This window comes from Coenobita brevimanus, chromosome 51, assembly GCF_032717465.1.
Source record: "Coenobita brevimanus isolate Jiangsu-jjx chromosome 51, ASM3271746v2, whole genome shotgun sequence".
NCBI classification, from domain to species: Eukaryota; Metazoa; Arthropoda; class Malacostraca; order Decapoda; family Coenobitidae; genus Coenobita; species Coenobita brevimanus.
Window position 1 is genome coordinate 25,474,424 of NC_137004.1, and position 16,438 is coordinate 25,490,861.

Here is a 16,438-nt window from a genome sequence, read left to right on the forward strand (position 1 = left end):
AAAGTTTAGTCTTCTACTTTGAGTGTTCAAACATTTGCTAGTGGAAAGCCCACAGCTGCAGCCGTCCAACCCTAAAATGCGTATGCGCCAAAATTTTTATTTGAAAAGAATTTTGATTTTCGCGCTCTTTTTCACCAGTCATGACCAGGTGTTCGCAGTGTGAGGTGAATTATGAACAGCTGAGGTGTCTGAAGGGCAAACCTCCCGCTCCCCACCCATTAGGCTTCCTTGCATGTATAGTGTAATGCCGGGAGACTGTGGCTAAAATCAGCCATGATGTGTTAGTTATCGGGGCAGCAGATGCGTCGCTAACATTACAGGCTCCAGATTTGTTACCATACTGAATTTTAATAAAATGATAAAAAAAAAATATATATATATAAATGTATAAACGAGGGACTTTGATGTGGCATGAAAACAAAATCTCAAGAGTTAGTGTAGTGGTGATGGCGTTATTGAGAAGTATATGTAGAGTACGGAGAGTAGACAGGATAAGATATAAAGTGATTCGTGCAGGATGTGGAGCAAGGAACCATGTGAACAGTAGAGCTAAAGAGGATGTGCTTAGACGGTATGGGTTTGTGGAGAGAATGAGTGTGAATAGGGTGTGAAAGGTGTGCATGTGTGCCAGTGTGAAGGTGCAAGGAGGCTTGGTTGGCCATTAAGAAGATGAATAGATATGGCTGGTGAATGTGTGAAAAGGCGAGGTATGGAGGTTGAGGAGGCTAGGATAGTGGCAAGAGCTCCAGCTGGTTGGATGAATTTTGTTCGGAGGAGTGTACGGCAAGGGTTTGGCATCCTTTTTTTTTTTTTTATCTCATAATCTGATATATAATATGAAGCGCATGCATGTGGATGGTATACCTGTGAAGTGGATTCAGGATTCCGAAAGTTTGAATGATGAGTGGATGAATGTGGGACCCATTTCACTGGGCATAATGTTAATTAGTTCTTCCTTTACCATGTTTTTATTTTATCGTTTTCTGAACCCTACCTCACCCCACCGTTGGGTGAGACATAGTGGCAGTATAATAATATTGAATGGTTTATTGTTTTGCCATTTTGATACCAGTCGTGCATATTTTCCAAGAGAAAAGCCATGCCGTTATCCATGCCCCTTAGTGGCTGACATTCGTTCCATTTTTTCCATTGTACTCGTATAATTAAATGATTGCCTTTCCTGTTAATTGTATCCCCCAAAGAAATAAAGGATACTGTGGTTTTAGTAATATTCATCCACCAAGCATCACAAGTTGTGAATACCCTAACAAAGCATCTGGGCACCTTTGTTTGTGCAGCTATGCACACACAAAGGCCTGTGGTAAAGACCAGGTCCACTGATTTTCAAGGTTCTAGATCACTCTCCTCCCATCACACACAAAGCAGCTTGTGGATGCAAGATCTCAGTAGCCAGGTTACTTTTGGTTGTGGTACTCGGCACACATAATAAGCTTCAGGTAAATGTTGAACCAATTGATTTGTGTGGTTTTAGGTCTCCATCACTGCTGCACCTAAGAGTTTGTGAATAATTTATGTGACAGGGCTACCATTGATCATTCAAATTCACACGCACATTAGGCCTAAGACAAGGTCAAGCTATCGGTTTTTAAGCTTCTAGACACCCCATCCTCTTCTCTTCTCAGCACCCCCAGTCCATAAGTCTATGGAAATTACGTGTCAGGAAGTGTGCATCTTTGGCCATGCTTTGCTCGCAATGCTGATAGGAGTGTGTCAGGGACTTCACAGTTCCTTTCAAGGGTCCAGATTTCCTTCCTCCTTCTGCACCATCCCGCCATTCATCACAGCATATGGACACCATATCTCAGTGGCCAGGCTATCATCGGTGAAACCTGCTGAATTTCAAGGTTCCATGTTCTCCATTCCCCTTGGTACATAACGGTGTCTGGATGTCAGGTGCCTGGAACCACGGTCTGACTCTCTTCTTCTTCATTTCTGCAACATTCGCGGCCTTTCCTCTAACTTTCGCTCTGTTGAGCACCACCTCTCCTCCTCTAAACCTCACCTTCTTTTTCTAACGGAGACTCAGCTGTCTGAGGCAACTGACAGCAAACCCTTTACTGTATCCTCCTACTTTCTCTATACTCATTTCAAAGCCAAAGGTGGCTGTTGTGTATATATACGCAACGACTTATCTTGCTCTCGTGTTCTTGAACTTGATTCTTCTGAATTCTCCACACTCTGGCTTCGGCTTTCCTGTCATTCTCTGACTAAATATATCTGTGCTGTTTACTTATCCCCTAATTCTACTGACTATCAAAAATTCTTCGACTATCTTACTTCTACGATGGAACACATTCTATCCATTTCTCCTTTCTCTGAAATCTCCATTCTTGGAGATTTCAATGTTCACCACCACCTTTGGCTCTCCTCTCCTTTCACGGATCCACCTGGTGAACAAGCCTACATCTTTTCTATTCTTAATGACCTAGAGCAGCTTGTACAGCACCCTACCCGTATCCCTGACCGCCTTGGAGAGAGCTCCAACATACTTGACCTCTTCCTCACAACTAATCCTTCTGCTTACTCTGTTAATCTTTTCTCTCCGTTGGGCTCCTCCGATCACAACCTTATTACCTTAACCTGTCCTATCACTCCGGTGCGGCCTGTGGACCCTCCAGGGAAACGTCGTCTGTGGCATTTTGGAGCCGCGGACTGGGAGGCCCTCAGGCAGTACTTCTTTGATTTTCCCTGGAATGATTATTGCTTCCATGGCCGTGAGCCATCTGAGAGTGCCTTGCGCATTACGGAGGTTATTCTCTCGGGCATGGAAGCATACATTCCTTTCTCATATCCTTTGACTAATGCAAGAAAGCCTTGGTTTAATCACGCTTGTTCTAATGCTGTCCGCAACAAGGAGAGGGCCTACAAAAGGTACCGGAGCCAACCCACCCCTGAATCACATCATCTTTATGTTTCTGCCCGGAATCGTGCTAAGTCTGTTCTTCGCACTACTAAAAATAATTTCATCCATACTAAATGCTCTCAACTCTCCAACTCGAATTCTTCCCGCTCCTTCTGGCATCTTGCCAAAAATCTTTCTAACAACTTTACCTCATCATCCTTCCCTCCTCTTTTCTACTCTGATGGTTCTGTAGCTATTTCTTCTACTGATAAAGCAGATCTCTTCGCACAGACTTTCTCCTCCAATTCTACCTTAGACGATTCCGGTGCTGTTCCTCCATCACTTCCCCCCTCTGACTTCCTCATGGCTGACATTAAAATTTCTTCAGTTGATGTATTTTCTGCCATCACTGGCCTCAGTACTAACAGGGCATATGGGCCTGATGGGGTCCCTCCTGTTGTTCTCAAGAACTGTGCTTCTGTGCTTACACCCTGCCTAGGCAAACTCTTTCGCCTTTGTCTGTCAACTTGTACCTTTCCTTCTTGCTGGAAGTTTGCTCTCATTCAGCCTGTCCCAAAGAAGAGTGACCACTCCCAACCCTCCAACTATCGTCCAATTGCTTTAACGTCCTGTATTTCAAAAGTTTTTGAGTCAATTCTTAATAGAAAACTTTTAAGGCATCTTTCCTATCACAACCTTCTTTCCGATCGTCAGTACGGGTTCCGTCAGGGACGCTCCACTGGCGATCTTCTCACCTACCTTTCAGACTCCTGGTCATCCTCCTTTCGGGACTTTGGCGAAAGCTTTGCCATTGCACTTGACATCTCAAAGGCTTTCGATCGAGTCTGGCATAAATCTTTAATTTCCAAACTGCCCTCCTACGGTTTCTATCCTTCTATCTGTGCCTTCATCACTAGCTTCCTTTCTGGTCGGTCTATAGCCGCTGTTGTAGACGGCCATCGTTCTTCTCCTAGATCTATCAACAGTGGTGTTCCTCAGGGCTCTGTCCTATCACCAACTCTCTTCCTTTTATTCATCAATGATCTTCTAAGCTGTACATCTAACCCTGTCCACTCATACGCTGATGACTCCACCCTTCACCTTTCCATTCGGTTCCCGCAACGCCCATCTCAACAGTTACTTCAACAAGCAAGGGATGAGGCTGTGGCACACCTAATGTCTGACTTGGCTCGTATCTCTGACTGGGGTAAAAATAATATGGTTGTCTTTAATGCATCTAAGACTCAGTTCTTACACCTTTCAACCCGACAAAATCTTCCACAGGTGTACCCACTAATGTTTAATAGTATTCAGCTTAATCCTGCATCATCCCTGAACATGCTTGGGGTTTCATTTACTCGGGGCTTATCTTGGAAAGATCATATTACACATCTTGTAAAATCTGCTTCCAAGAGATTGGGTGTGCTAAGCCGACTCCGCTCTTTCTTTACCTCTGCGCAATTGTTGACTCTATACAGGGGTTTTATCCGCCCCTGTGTGGAGTACAACTCTCATGTGTGGGGAGGCTCCCCACATACAGCTCTTCTCAATAGGGTGGAGTCAAAGGCTTTTCGTCTCATTAACTCTCCTCCTCTTACTGACTCCCTTCAACCTCTGTCTCTTCGCCGCACTGTTGCATCTTTATCTCTTTTCTATCGCTACTTTAATGGTCACTGCTCCTCTGAACTGTCTGCTTGCATTCCTCCACCTCTACGACGGGCGTGTAACACCCGTCTGGCAGCAAACTCTCATCCTTTTTCTGTCCAACTCTCTAATGCAAGAGTTAACCGTTACTCCCAGTCTTTCATTTATGCAACAGGTCAGCTCTGGAACTGTCTCCCTCTGTCTGTATTTCCTGCTGCCTATGATCTCCAGTCTTTCAAACGCAGTGTGTCCAGGCATCTCAAAATGATCGGATCTTGAATTTGGCTCTATATTGTATTTTGTTTTTCTCTTGGAGGGAACTGTTACTGCGGGCTCATGGCCTTTGGTTCCTTCTTCCTCGCATAAAAAAAAAAAAAAAAATATCTTGGTAATCGAACCACCCTCGATTGTGTACCTTTACACACGCAATAGGCCTATAGTGAAGGCCAAGTTTATTGATTTTCAAGATTCTAGTTCCCCCATTCATCCTGCAGCACTTTTTCAAAAACAGTGTGTGATTCCCACTACTTACACTGCCCTCATATATGACAATAAAAATTGACGGATGTACGTATCTTGAGAATTGTGCCTCACACAAGACTGAAGAAGAATCACTCCTCATCTAAGTACCTCCATTGCCATGAGGCTGTATCTGTCATGCTGCATACATCAAAACTTGTTTGTCTGAAAAGTTCCACCACTGTTTGCGGATGCTATATTGCCCTGGTTTGTCGTGCAGCTTTACATACACGGTGGGTCTATGAAAGAAGCCCAGACTGTAGATACTGAAGGTTGTATGCCCCTCCTTCTCTTGTTCTCATCCTTCAGCTCTCCGTGCCTAATCACAGGATGTAGATGCCATAACTCAGTAACTGGGCCACTTTTGATTGTGCAACTTTACATATGCAATAATCGTATGGTAAAGGACAACCCATAGCTAGCTGTATAGAAAGAAAGGATAGATAGATAGATAGACATATGGCCAAACAGATAGACATAGATGGCTAAATAGATGGACAGATAGATACAAATACGGATGAAAATAGATAGATAGATAAACTGATAGATTTAACCTGACGCTAATTTGAAGGTTCTTAATGGAAAACTAACTTCAGATATGAATTCTCTACACACCTATTTACGACCCACTCCCTCCTCTTTTCTACCGCCAGAATATAATATCAACATATATCCTTAAAAAGTTAAGTTGTAAAAGAATTCCACTGAAAGCCACTCCACCATTAAAAACTCTATAAATAAAATCTCGTGTTTCTGAATGTATTGTAAATCACTAAGCAGATCACTCCTGGTTTTGCAACTTTAAGCAACACACATGAGGCTTGTGGTGAAGACCCAGCTATTGATTTTGTCGGTTCTAGGTCCCTCTCCCCCACCTCATATCTTAGCAAATCACAGGTGTGGATGTCTCGTCTCAGTCAGTGCATACACACAATAAGCCTATGATTCTGGTCCAGTATATTGATTCTCATGATTCAGTGTAGCACAATGTACAGTAAAATAGGCACTGGGAGATATATTGGCGATTGGCAATGAGCGAATGGACTGAATATTCTATAACATTGATCAGGTCACTTTATATATAGGTGTCTAAACATATGAGTACCTTAGATACAAGTATATTAAAAAGACATCATTAGTTTATAAACCTGAATAACATGGTGGTAATAATGACGATGATGATGATGTTGACAAGTGAGTGATAGAGCCAGGATGGATGTTAAGGAGCAGTGCAGTGGTGCCCGATCTTGGGAGGTAAAAGGAATAAACTCTGGCCTCCTCCAGGCATCCCAAACACACTTTTCTTCCCCCTCTTCCTCCTGTGCTGCCGCATCTCATTTTTCTTCACCTACTTCTTCCCGCTACCAAAATGCAATCAGGGTAATGGAAGGGATGGAGTGCGAGGAATGTGTGTTTATGCTCAACCCCTTCACAACCAGGACATACTGTTTTAGTTTGGCTACTTGCGGACGAATTTGTTCAACTAAGAGGAGACTTACTGAGCTGGAGGAGTTCGATAAAGCCTTCACTGACCTCTCTAATACGACATGACTTTTTGCCCGTGTCCCAGTTCAACTGGGACGAATATCCCCCCCCCCCAAAAAAAAGACATGACTTTCCAACGTCGACAGCAGCTGCAAGGATAAAATGAAAATGACTTCTATTGCCTGATAACATTAACATAATCTTTCTTATTTGGTTCTGTCTTCAAAGGCTGCAGTGCCACGATATCTTCTCTCTTTCATTCTTGATACCTCCAGCCGATTTTATTCAGCCTGAAATGAGGTACAGTTTTGTGACAGGATTATCATTTATCTCCATCTGTTTCTTTACAACAGGATCATTTTTTATGATTTATTAGCTGTAAGTTGGGCGTCCATCATCCACTCACTCGATGTAATTCTCTCTCTCTCTCTCTCTCTCTCTCTCTCTCTCTCTCAACAATGAGTAACAGGCGAAATGGTTTCTCGTATCACAGGAAACCATTTCGTACTGTCGGTGGCAATCACATAACCAACTAACACCTCTTGTTTTACTGTGTTAAGGCACTCCGGCAGGATGGAGCCTCTAGCCTATGGGTTCCATCTGAGGGATGGTTTGGGCTTCTTGCACTTGTAATGCCACTTAGGGGCAAGTGAGGCTGTTCACCTTTGCCCTAAATGTCGAGACTAAGTAACCTAGCCCTGGGCCCTGATGTTCTTGTTTATATGGGGCGGGATGGGACTGGATGTTGTTGCTATATTTCTTGTCTTCTGGTTAGCGATAATATAATTGTATGGATCTTAGGGAAGATTTCTCGTGCTGAGGGTGTTGCTGTCAACTTTCTGGTCATACTTTTTCTTTTCACACCTAATGATGGGCTGAGACAGGATGCAGAAGAAGGGAAAGAGAAAATATGAAGTGAACCAGCTGTCAGAAGCATGCCCAATGAAGTGTACCACACAACCATTTATACATCTTTTAAGCTCCAGGAATCCTGGTTTCTTCTCATAGGAGTACTTATCTGTACTTTGTGCACATAATAACTTCCAGAACACATTAAATTCCAAACCTTGCTTTCCGACACATCCATTTGCTAGGGTATGCAATGAAAATAGTAATAGTAATAAAAAGGAGTGGTTGGGGTGTATTCCTCACGTTATGCCTCTCAGGGATGAGTGAGGCTGGTCACTCTCATCTTAAATGTCAGGACCAACTTGCCTAGCCCCGGGCTTCTACGCTTCTCATGGGGCATCATAGGTTTGGATGATGGATGGATAATAATAATAATAATAATGATAATAATAATAATAATAATAATAGCATAGATAAGATGCGAATATGTACGGCAGAAATAAACAGATGCGTACCCCCTCCCCATATGTTGCAGGTGGGCAGATGTGGGCAAGGCCTTAAGATGTCATTTTTTCCCCCTTGGCCACCCCTTCATCACAACTCCCTCCCTCCCTCTAGTGTGTATTCTCACCAGTTAACCCCTTCAGCTCAACGATGGAGGCTTAAGTCTACTCTTGCTGTTATCAGATACGGTACTGCTGGGCTTGTAGAGGAAACCCTATAGTAGTGTAAGGGTTATTGAAGGCTGTATCTAACCCATGCTGCTCTAGTCTTTCCTAAGCTCGTCTAAAGGTAATAAGGATAAAATACAGTAATATAAGAAGTACGTCATCGTGAAGTGTTTGATTCTCTAACGCTCCATGTTACACAGAACCCCTCCTTAAAGATCTCGTCGTTCTAAGTACTGACTACTGTATATACACGAGTACTTCGAAATGGTACAGAGAGTTTAATTTCTTAAATCCGACTACTGCTTTTTATTTATATTCTCCCTACCTGCAGACTGTGTTCTAAATTTAGGACACAGTTCTTGTAATGAAGGGGTAGATGAAGGCTATTATCTAACCTTACCAATTCGAAGACTTTCTGCTAAACTGTATAAAATCGTCATGGTAAGAAAGACCTAAGGCAAGAGACCACCCTACCTCCCTGGCAACGTTTACAGAGCAAGAATAACGTAGCGCGTTAACACGCACACACACACACACACACACACACACACACACACACACACACGTGTATATACACGTATATATATATATATATATATATATATATATATATATATATATATATATATATATATATATATATATATATATATATATATAATGTATGAACGCAAGTATATAGAGCGATAGATAGATAGACAGGTAGGTAGATACACAACCGAATATTAACCCTAATCATAGTCAGTACAATTCTGGTGTTGTGTTTCACAGCCAGATAATTATATTGCTTGAGTGTGAATCATCGGGTCCTGAGAGCGTGAACTTTGCCATTTACTATCGTTGTGTTAATGCTGCTGCTGTTGCAGATGATGATGATGATGATGATGATGAAGATGACGCGGAAATGGTCTTTCGCTGAAGTAAGAACGGTCGTTGTGCGGTAAACGCCCACCAGAACAACGATTAAGGAGGCTTCAAGTTTAACATCACACTAGTTATTAGTCATCACCCTAATTAGACCTAGTGATAAGGATCTAATTACACTGCTCTACCTGACACACTCCTTCTGCAGGGGTTAATGGGGTAAGTGTCCCTCTGAATACATAGGTTAAAGATCAAATTGCCTCTCAAGTTGCTGTCCCATATCTTCCACACCCAGACGAGGGAATGTCAGCTTTGTATACCAGTGTCCTAAGGGTGATGTGTCAGTGTGAGAGGGAGGAGTGAGGAGGCGGCATTAATTTCAAGTCACGTGTGTCAAGGTTTGTGCCAAAGGGGTGTAGGGGGGTACGGGTGGTAGTGGATGAAAGAAGTGAGGAGGGGTGGAGGATAGAGGGAGTGGACTAGATGGGGCATGAAAGAAAGGAAGAAAATAACATAAGAGTAGAGGATAACTGCAGTAGGAGGGCTGGTTGAGAGGAGTGACAGAAGATTCCTCTCTGTCCACCTGTCCCTCCAGCTGAAACAGACGGGAAAAGGTGTGAAGGAACACTGCGCAGTATAGAAACAACTGGCGTGGTAATTACACGAGGAGAGAAAAATATCGTGATAATTTTGTTCTAATTCTTTTTAATGACTCGAAGAGAAAGGGAGGGTGAATGAAGGAAGGAGGGAAGGCTGAATGAAAGTGGGAGCAAGGGTTAAATGAACGAGGTAGGAATGAATGAAGGTTGGAGCTAGAGGTGAATGAAAGAGGGAAGGAGAGAGAAATGAATGAGAAAGGAAGGGGTAAATGAAGAAGAGAGAGAGGTGACTAATGAAGGGAAGAAGGAAGGAAGGAGAGAGTGATGAAAGAAGGAAGGAAAAATATATGAATGAGGTAGGAGGATGAAATGAAGGAAGAGATGAAGGAAGAAAGGGTGAATGAAGGGGGAGAAGCGAAGTACGAGAGGTGATGAAAGAAGAACGAAGGGGAGAATGAGGGAGACAGTGGAATGAACGTAAGAGGAAATACAAAGACAGTACAAAGAAGAGCAAACAACAGTAAACCTATTGGCTCTTTCTAAACTGTTTCTATAGGACAGGTTGTAACTAACTATGGGGTAAAAGATAAAGAGTAGGGAAGCAGGAAATGAGAGGGAAGAGAGGAGGGAGAAATAAGGAGCAGAGCAGAGGGTGTGAGAGAAGGAGGGAGGAAGTGGTAATGGAGGAGAGAAGAGTGGAGGAAGAAAATGAACAGAGTGAGAGATGAAACAGGGAAAGAAAGTCAGTACAGAAATACGGTATGAAAGAAAAATAATGACCAAAGAGAAGTAAAAAAAGAATGAAGAAAATTTAAAATCTGAGGAAAGGGAGGATTAGAGAAGAAAAATGAGAGAGAGAGAGAGAGAGAGAGAGAGAGAGAGAGAGAGAGAGAGAGAGAAACGGAAAGACGGACGGGCGGACAGAGACACAGACAGATAGACAGAAACCAGCAAATTAATAGAGGAAACACGAATAACAGGGGAAGTACAATTAAAAGAGGAACCAGAACAGAACTGATGAAAATAATGTAAGAAATTTAGTATGGAACGAAAATATGAAAGAAAATGGAAAGTAAACAGAAACGAAGGAGAAGAAATGGACTGAGAAGAGCAGAAGGAAATCAGGAGAAAGTTAAATGGATTAAAGGTTTATGGAGAAGAAAGTGGTAAAAAGAAAGGTAGCAAGAATGGTGGGGGGAAAGGAGAAATAAATACATGAGTGGGGTTGGTGAATGAAGGAAGGAGGAGTGGAGGGAGGAAGGAGGGACAAAGGAAGAAGGAGTGAATGAAGTAGGGAGGGGCGAAGATGGGTGGAAGAAAATAGAAGATGAGAGAGGGAAGAGAAAATAAGACAAAGAGCAATATGAGGAGGGAGAAAAGAGCTAGAGAAAAAAAGGAAGAAAAGGAAGAGTGAAAAAGAATACAAGAGAGAAAATAAGAGAGAAGATTATAGAAGATGGCAGAAGAGGAAAGAAAAGAGGTTGGATGAAGAATACAGGAAAAAAAGAAAAGATTGAAAAGACAAGAGAAGAATATGGAAGAAGAAGAAAAGGGGAAAGAGAAAGTAGGAAAAGAATATGGGAGGAGAAGGAAAGAGGAAATGAAGAATGACGACGTGGGAAAGGCCAAAGAAAACAGCACATGACATTACCCCTTTCCCCCTACCCTCACCTACACCTCCCCCCTCCCCTCACTTCCTTTTCCTCCCCTTCCCCCTACTCTTACATGCACCTCCCCCCTCCCCTCACTTCCTTCTCTTCCCCTCCCCATCTCTGTCCACCTCAAGCTCCACCTTTATTCCTGTCCTTCCCCTTTTCCCTGCACCGCTTCTATCCCCACCCCCTTTCCCCATCTCCCTATTCTTCCCTTACCCTCATTGCCTCCCCCTCCCTCACGTGTCGTTTTCCCCGCACATGCCTTTCCCTTCTTATCACCTTCTTACCTTCCATCTTCCTCCTCCCCTAACCCCTTTCCCATCCTTATCCTCTTGTTCCTGTGACCCTTTCTCCTTCCCCTTCCTTTTCCCCTGACCCTTCCCCTCCCTCTTCCTCTTCCCCTAACCCCTTCCCCTTCCTCTTCCCCTAACCCCTTCCCCTTCCTCTTCCCTTAAAATCTTCCTCTTCCCCTAACCTTTTCCCTATCCTCTTCCCCTAACCCTTTCCCTATCCTCTTCCCCTAACCCTTTCCCCATCCTCTTCCCCTAACCCCTTCCCCTCCCTCTTCCCCTAACCCCTTCCTCTTCCCCTAACCCCTTCCCCTTCCTCTTCCCTTAATCTCTTCCTCTTCCCCTAACCCTTTCCCCATCCTCTTCCCCTAACCCTTTCCCCATCCTCTTCCCCTAACCCCTTCCCCTCCCTCTTCCCCTAACCCCTTCCTCTTCCCCTAACCCCTTCCTCTTCCCCTAACCCCTTCCCCTTCCACTTCCCCTAACCCCTTCCCCTTCCTCTTCCCCTAACCCCTTCCCCTTCCTCTTCCCTTAACCCCTTCATCTTCCCCTAACCCTTTCATCTTCCCCTAACCCCTTGCCCTTCCTCTTTCCCTAGCCCTTTCATCTTCCCCTAACCCCTTCATCTTCCCCTAACCCCTTCATCTTCCCCTTACCCTTTCTTCTTCCCCTAACCCCTTCCCCTTCCTCTTCCTCTAACCCCTTCCCCTTCCTCTTCCTATGACTCCTTCCCATTCCTCTTCCTCTGACCCCTTCCCTTTCCTCTTGCCTTAACCCCTTCCCTCTCCTCTTCCCCTAACTCCTTCCCCTTACTTTTTCCCCCTATCCCTTCACTTACCGCTTCCTCCCCCCCCCCCACGCCTCTTCTCTCTTTCCACCCTCTTCCACTACTCTCTTCCTCCCCCTTCCCCACCTCTCCCCAACCCCCATAATTTATCCATACCATCACTCTTAGCCCCGTCCTCCTCCCATTCCCTCTTTCCTTGCCTCCTCGTCCTCTTACGTCTTCTTCCTCCTTTGCTCCTCATCACCTCCTTCACCCATCTTTCTTCTCTCCCCTTGCCCTCCCGTGTTTTCTTTTTCCTCCCTAATCATTCTTCACTCTCTTAATTCTTCTTTACTCCTTCATCTCATTCTGCATCCCATCCTTCCCCCTCTCGCCTTCCTCCTTCCCCCTCTCGCCTTCCTCCTTCCTTCCCTTCTTTCCACATTATATTTCTTTCCAGATCGTCTTCCTTGTCACATCTCCCTCCTCCTCTGTTAGTCCCTCTTCCATTTTTCCTTTTTTTTTTTTCCCCTTCCTCCACCTCCTTTTCCCTTCATATCCTTTTTTATATTTATGCCCATCCTCATTATGTTTCTTCTCTTCTTCTTTTTTCTTTTTCTCCTTCATCATTCTCCTTTATTCCTTCCACGCTCCCTCCATCCTTTCTCTCTCTTTCTTCTTGATTTCCTTTCCTCCCATCATTTCTTTTCCTCTCTTACTCCTCTTCCTTCTTCTCTTGTCATCTTTTCTCGTCTCTCTCCTGTTCTGTAATGCCATTCGTTCTCTCCGTTATAAATCATCCCCTGCTTTGTTCCCTTCTCTCTCTCTCTCTCTCTCTCTCTCTCTCTCTCTCTCTCTCTCTCTCTCTCTCTCTCTCTCTCTCTCTCTCATCCCTCTGTCTCCATTCTTTCATCTTTCACCCTTCCTCCCTGCCCCCTCTCTAACTCTTCCTCCCTCCTCCCTTTTTCCTTCTCACTCTCTCAGTCCTCATTCTTCCTCCCTCTCACTCATCCTCCTATCTGTCTGTCACACCCTTCTCTCTTCATCCCTCTCCCACCCTTACTTCCTCCTCCTCCCTCTTTCACCCATCCTTCCTCCTCCTTCTCTCACCTTTCTTTCCTCCTCCCACTCTCACCTCTCCTTCCTCCTCCCTTTCTCACATTTTCTTTCTCCTCTGTTTCTTACCCTTTCTCCGCTGTCTCCCTCTCTATTTCTCCCTCTTTTCCTGTTCCCTTCCTGTTCTTCCTCCTTTGCCCTGCTTCTCCTCTGACCTCTCCCTTCCCTTTCCCCTCGACATTCCCTCCCTTATCCTTTCACCTCTCATTTCTCCTTGGCCTCCTGCTCTCCCTCACCTTTCATCTCCAGCCCTCCTTCACCCTTCACCTCTCACCCTAACTCCTCTTTCATCTCCAGCCCTCCCTCCCGTCTCACCACTTCTGCAGCTCCAACCCACTGCGATATAACTGGCATTACTGTATCATGCTTAGGTAATGAACAGATGGAGTTTTCTATATTAAGAACATTATTAGTCAATCACAGTAGTTTTAGTAGTAACAGAAATGGGGGAATGAGTCGTGATACACTGTTACATATTAAAACGAATTTTCGTGCAATATTAATTGCAAACCATCGACCAATAATACTGACACAATATACATTCAACTTAGAAGTGAATCACGTGGTTGGACGACACTGATTAATTTATCGTGTGCCAGCACAGTTGTCAGAAATCGAAAGTAAACTATAAGAGCAAATCCCTGAAATCTGCTGTAGCCAAATGCTTTTTCACCAGTATGCAAATGGGATAGACCTTTATCCAAACATACAGAGTTGGATTATACACTAACTTACAAGAAAGTTTGCCATATCAGTTGGTAGAATAGATAACACAAGAAAAAATATCTTTATTCTTGTCTTGGCTACTTCAGAAAAGTTTGTTGATGATGTACTAGTGGGGGATTAGTACAAGGATCATTGTCTAGTCGAATTCAACCTTAATTTTAGCAACAACACCACAGTTCCAGTTATGAGATAGTTCCAGACTAAGAGAAAGGAAATTTTCAATAATCAGAATAATTATAGGCAGTAATGACTGGAATCGAATTATTCAAACAACCTGTCACTGATGGATGGACAGCGTGTTCAGAAAGTCTTAATAAAGCTGTCAGACCATTAGTACCACTGTGTAATAGGTGGTCTGCAAAAAGTATCAAATCATAACTATAGAAGAATATTAAGATATGTGTTTCAGCAAACAGACTCAACAACATTACAAACCCATAAACATTCTAAGCAATGATGATCATCACAATTTTCATCAAAATATTAAGAAGTTAATAAAACAAAACATGAAAAACCTTTAACCACATATACTGTGCAGCAGTAAATCAAATCCAAAAGAAATTTTTAACATCAACATCAAACCTGATAGTTTTTAGCAAATAGAGAGCATACTGAAAACAAAATCAAGCTGGTTAAGATTCTTAATGCTTTATTTGCATCCGTATTTACGATAGAAATAAGTTCTTGTACAATTCCTTCGTCTTCCCTAATCTGTGTGCATGAGGGTTACTTAATAAGCAACATTGTGAACAGCGCAAGAGATATAGGCTTCTATCTGCAACCAACAAACTTAAGATCAACATAAACACCAGAGCTAAATAAGATGGAGTTTTAAATGAGGTAAAGAACTGAATATCGAAACATTAGTTCATATTCCAACATATCACTAAGAGGTAACACTACCATACGACTAAAAGCAAATATAACTCCACTATTCAAAAATATTAGAAAATCACAACCTGGAAATTGCCACCCTATCACAGGAGCATCAACAGTATGCACAGTCACATATTACTACTTTTCATGGCTTATCTAAAATAATATCAATATGTATGATAAGACTAAATCTATCAATATAGCACAGTGATCAAAAAAGCATTCAATAACATTCTACATGAACTTCCAGAGGATCTTAGAAGTTCATAGTTTCAGTGGCAATGTACTAAGGTGGATCAAAAGTTGTTTTATGGAATGTATGTGTTGTAATTAATGAGAAAGGACCAGACTGGATTAATGTTATAAGCGGAGTGTCACTAGGTTCAGTTATGGGTCATGTTTTCACTTTATTTTAATTTATATCAATGATATTGGCGAAGTTTTGTGTGGTAAAATATCCAAATTTGCTGAGCCTCGCGTTCTTTATTATGGTACTTGATGCCCTTTCACGTGACTTCAGAAATGGACCCCTGTGGGAGATTTTGTATGCTGATGATTTGGTGTGGATTGCAGAGTGAAAGGGAGGCTGAGGGAAGATGTAGGAAGTGGACAGATGGTATGGGACACAAGGGCTTTAGAGTAAACACAGATAGAACAAGAGGGATGGTACAGTATCTAGGGCTGGTGGTGGTACTGTCAAAGAACAGGGAGTGTGGCCATGTGTAATTTGCCATAAGGGTGTGGGAAGTAATTCCATCTTGTGCAGTGTTTGTGATAAGTGAGTGCATAAGAGATGTAGTGGTATTAGAGGTAAACTGCGAGATAATGCTCATTTCATGAGTGTGGTGTGTCAGGGAAAGTATGTGGAGATTGCCAGCCGTGATAGGATTGAACTTGCTGATGAGTCTCTTGAGCGTGTGCAAGAGTTTTTTTTATTTGGGAGACATGTTATGTGCTGGAGGTGGGGCTGGAGCTAGCTCTGCAACTACAGTGAGGAGTGGTTGGAAGAAGTTCAGGGTGCTGTTGCCAGTCCTGACAATGAGAGGGCTCTCCCTCCGTGCTATGGGATCTTTGTACGTGGCATGTGTTAGGAGTGTAATGCTGTATGGCAGTGAGACGTGGGCGGTAAAGGAAGAGGATATTCGCAGGCTCAAACATACAGAAATGGCAATTATTAGGTGGCTGTACAGTGAGTCACTGAGTGCGAGGCTTAGGGGGGGGGCTAGGTTTACCATGGAAGAGTTGGGAGGTAGGATGGGACTGGAGTGTATTGGTGTTGTGATGAGGAGAGGTGGATTGAGATGGTTTGGGCATGTGGAGAGGTTGGAGGATGATAACTGGGTGCAGAAAGTGAGAAGTGTTAATGTTGGGGGTAGGGTAGCTAGAGGTAGACCGGATAAGACCTGGGACGAGGTTATTGAAAGTGACCTCAGGGATAAGAGACTAAACAGGGAGGCTGCCAGATATCGCACAACATGGACAGCCGCCATTAGGTGACCAAGACTGACACATGCC